The sequence below is a fragment of the Mustela nivalis genome (assembly GCF_964662115.1).
Source record: "Mustela nivalis genome assembly, contig: HAP1_SCAFFOLD_1319, whole genome shotgun sequence".
In the NCBI taxonomy this organism is placed as follows: domain Eukaryota; kingdom Metazoa; phylum Chordata; class Mammalia; order Carnivora; family Mustelidae; genus Mustela; species Mustela nivalis.
In genome coordinates, this window is record NW_028135345.1 from 40,042 (window position 1) to 44,490 (window position 4,449).

The following is a 4,449-nucleotide window of genomic DNA, read 5'->3' on the forward strand; positions in this document are numbered from 1 at the left end:
TTTCTGATGGCTGAGTGATATTCCATTGTATCCATAGATCTCATCTTCTTTATCCATTTGTCTGTTGAAGGGGATCTTGGCTCTTTCAACAGAATGGCTATAGTGGACATTGCTGCTATGAACACTGGGGTGCATATGGCCCTTCTTTCCAGTAAAATAGAGCTAGCCTATGACCTAGCAATTGCACTACTGAGTATTGACCTCAAAGATACAGATGCAGTGAAAAGAATTAGGTATTCTTAAAGCACAAATGCAGGGGATAGAAGTTATGGTACAGAAGAGGGAAGGGCAACCATATGGCAGAGTAGAATAAAGTAGCTCAGGAAGAAATTAGTCATATCCAGATATTGTAAGGCATGTGGGGTTGGCAGGGAGAGCATGAGAAATCATGAGAGAAGAGAGAGAAAATGGACCAGGCAGGAGAGGTTTATAACATTTTAACATCTAAGGTAAGCATATGCAAAGCAGAATAGGGAAAGAAATAAAAGTTCTTATAAGAATCAATACATAAGGAATAACGTGGAGGACACTGGGAGATGGAGAGAAGTGTGCTGGGGGAAATCGGAGGGAGAGACAAACCATGAGAGACTGTGGACTCTGAGAAACAAACTGAGGGTTTTGAAGAGGAGGGTGGCAGGTGGTTGGGTGAGCCCAGTGGTGGGTATTAAGGAGGGAATTTATTACATGAAGCACTGGGTGTGGTGCATAAACAATGAATTTTGGATCCCTGAAAATAAACTAAAAGAAAAAAAAGACTGACTACAGACATGGACCTCAGTGTAACACAGATATGGAACTCACTGTAATACCAGCCACTTCCCACCGACACACACAGACTATGATAATAATAAATAATAATGCAATTAAGAAAATTGCCTGCCAAATAATTTTTCCTCTTTTTTATTTTTATGATTATTATTTTTATTTTATTTTTAAAGTTTTTATTTAAATTGTAGTTAGTTAAAATAAGGTTAATATTAGTTTCAGGTGTACAATATAGTGATCAACACTGCCATACAATGGCTTAAATAAAAAAATGAAAAAAAAATTTTTTTAAAGATTTTATTTTTAAATAAAACCTCTACACCCAAGGTGGATTTCAAACGTACAACTCCAAGATCAAGATTTATATATTTTACTGACTGTTCCAGCCAGGCACCCCAACAAATAAAAATTTTATAAAATTGTTGAGTTTGTGGGAGTCTCATTTGCTTAGTCAGTTAAGTGTCTGCCTTTGGTTCAGATCAGGATCTCAAGAGTCCTGGGATCGAGCCCCATATTGCTCATGCTCTCTCTCTCTCTCTCTCTGGCTTTTGCTATTAAATAAATAAATAAAATATTTTTTAAAAAATTGTTGAGTTTGTTTAACTAGTTTTAAACTAGTAGACAGAGATGAAGATAAAGTATGATGTAATGGCACGGAAAAATACAACTTACACGTTTTAAAAAAAAATGTGCAATGCAAGTTACCTCACTTCTTTTATCACCACACTGGGACTTTCCCTACTGAGTTGTTGTAATGTAAGGACCTATTTTATATTTTTATATTTTAGCAAGAGGCTTTCATTGAGGTTAACCCTTAAACTGTCCTTGTTCCCCTTCCCCCAGGGGATTCACTTAAAAACAAGTCCTGGAAATCAGCTCCAGGTAACAAAGCCCATATACAAGGGTGGGTCAGGCCAGGTGGAGACATCAATCAGCGGGAGGGGGGCGGTGTTTGCATATTGTCTCCCTAGATACTAAGGAGTATGCCCCACTCCTCCGCCCTTTGGGAACCTTTTTTGCACCAATCCTAATCAAGGTGTAATAGGCTGGGTCAAATGTCTATACTAGGGTAAATTGAACCTCAATTGGTCACCTAGCCTCACTGTGGAGTTTCCTGTGTGTGTTAAAATCTCATTGGTCACCTGTGCGTGGCCAGGCCTGACTGCATGGCCTTTGCCCTTAAAAGCTAGACTGTGAAACAGCAAAGGGTTTCCTTCTCTCATAAGAGGTGTGGCCCCGAACGTTTGGTTAGATTCTTGATGCTTGGCATGAAATAAAGCTTTGCTTGAACTTTGCTTTACATCAGTCTCGCTCCTTTAATCATAGACCCATTATTGGGGCATAACAGTATTAATCTTAAAGTTATAAGTCCACAATGCATCCATCATCCATTCTACCCCTTAACATTCCCCTTTGGACAGACCCATGATCTAGAACAAGCCTTATTTTATAGTGCCTTGTAGGAGATTTTTGCTGCTGCCTAAATTGCCTACTTTCCTCTCACCATTACCACGGAAATTGGGTCCACTGAAACAAAGGGGTAGTGTAAGAAATTAAGACTTCCATAAATCTCTTTAAATAATAAAGTATAAGATAGTGATACCTTTTTTTCTGCCACATAACCAATTCTTGCAAGAATAAGGTCATATAAGAGAATTTACAACACATGCTAGCATTATCCTACTGGACCCAGACCATTTGTATGTTTCTCTGTCTCTGAGAATTGTAGTTATTTACATGACTGAAACCTAAAAATTGTTTGATATGACCACTAATATCACCTGCATTATTTTAAAGCCTGTTTAAAGCTTCTGTAATACATAGGCTTTGTAAACACTTATTAAGCATCTTGTATATATCAAACACTTTAAAAATCTCTGCTTAAAAAAAAAAACTCTACCTCAATGGAACTTTGAGTCTGAAAAAGATACAGGCAATATACAAGGCAACAGATAGAATAATTACATATTTGATTATATACTCTGAGGATGTCACCTTAAATTGATATGAAAATGATCAGAAGGATCTGGATTTCTTGTCAAAATTTTTTGCCTTAAAAAGAAATTGATATTTAGGGAAAGTTGTTACTGAAAGAGGTCCTGTGTCAACCAAAAATGTTAAACCATGATCTCGCTAAATTTTCCAGTTGTGATTATTGCTTTGTTTAGCTGTCTTCTATTAAGACTGAATTTAGTAATTCAGTCTCAGATTTCAGTAAGTCTTTTTTTAAAAGATTTTATTTATTTATTAGAGAGAGAGAGGGAGGGGCAGAGGGAGAGGAAGAACCAGACTCCTTGCTGAGCAGGCAGCTGATGCAGGACTGGATCCTAGTACCCTGGCATCATGACCTAAGCTGAAGGAAGACACTTAACCAACTGAGCCACCCAGGCACTCTAGACTGTAAACTTCTTAAAGGTAAAAAAGTTTATTCTTCTAGTAGTTCCACAGACATTTCTAACATCCATAAGAAAGCATGTACTGATGTAAAATGCCAGCAAATCAAATTATTTAAAAAAGAAAGAAAGAAAGAAAAGATATATCTGGATAAAGAGAAAAACAGAAAATCTAATAATACATTGAATTATTAGAGCAAAGAGTGGAGGAAGAGAAAATAAATATGAAATAGAGATTTCCACTAAAAGAAAAAAATTGAAAAAGGCAGGAGATTTAGAAAATTATTATGACAGACTTGAGAAAAAAATAAAATAGGAATTTTTAGAAAATAGCAATGAATGAAAAGGTAAATTGTTCCTACCTCTATAATATTAGCTGTTTGTTGTTGTTGTTGTTGCTAATTTACCTACTTATGCTAATAAACAAAGAAAGGTTTCATTTAGGGATAAGGTTTCTCTCTCTCTATATATATTTTTTCCATAGGGATAAGGTATATATATATATACATAGATATATATGTATATATATATTTTTTAATTTTAATTGTTGGAAAATGTGTCACAGAAAGTGTTTAAACTTTAAGATACAGATGCAACATGTAATGAACTGCATTGTTTGAACGTCTAATTTGTAAATGCTGTTAGAGGAAACTTGGTGGAAATGTTCTTATGTGCTTGTGTTTCTGGAACTAAGTATATTTATTAATAAGGAATAGTTTAAAATTATGAAATGACCAGGAGTGGACAATTTTCCTAATCCTATCAGCTCTTTGCAGCTCTTTTATTAGCCCCCTTCAGGAATATCAGCTTTTTTATCTAATTAAATTTTATATTAATGTGCTTTTGACTTTTGGCCTTTCTCTTCCTTCTGTTCTTTTTTTTCCCCTAAATTACATGTTTCTGTTTAACAGCTACTATCAATTCTTTGATATGAATTCTCAACATCAATTTACTAACTCCAGAGATGAAGGAGCATCAATATTTAGAAGCGAAGAATACAAAGCCTTGGGCATCTGGATGGCTCAGTCACTTAAGCATCTGCCTTCGACTCAGGTGGTGATCCCAGGGTCCTGGGATGGAACCCCAGGTTGAACTTTCTACTCAGCTGGGAGCCTACTTCTCCCTCTCCTTCTGCCTGCAGCTCCCTTTGCTTGCGTTCTCCCTCTCTTTGTCAAGTAAATAAAATAAAATAAAATAAAATAATGTAAATAATACATTTATTTATTTATTAAAATGCAATTATTACACAATACATAATGTATTGCATAATTATAATAATGATTAAATAATT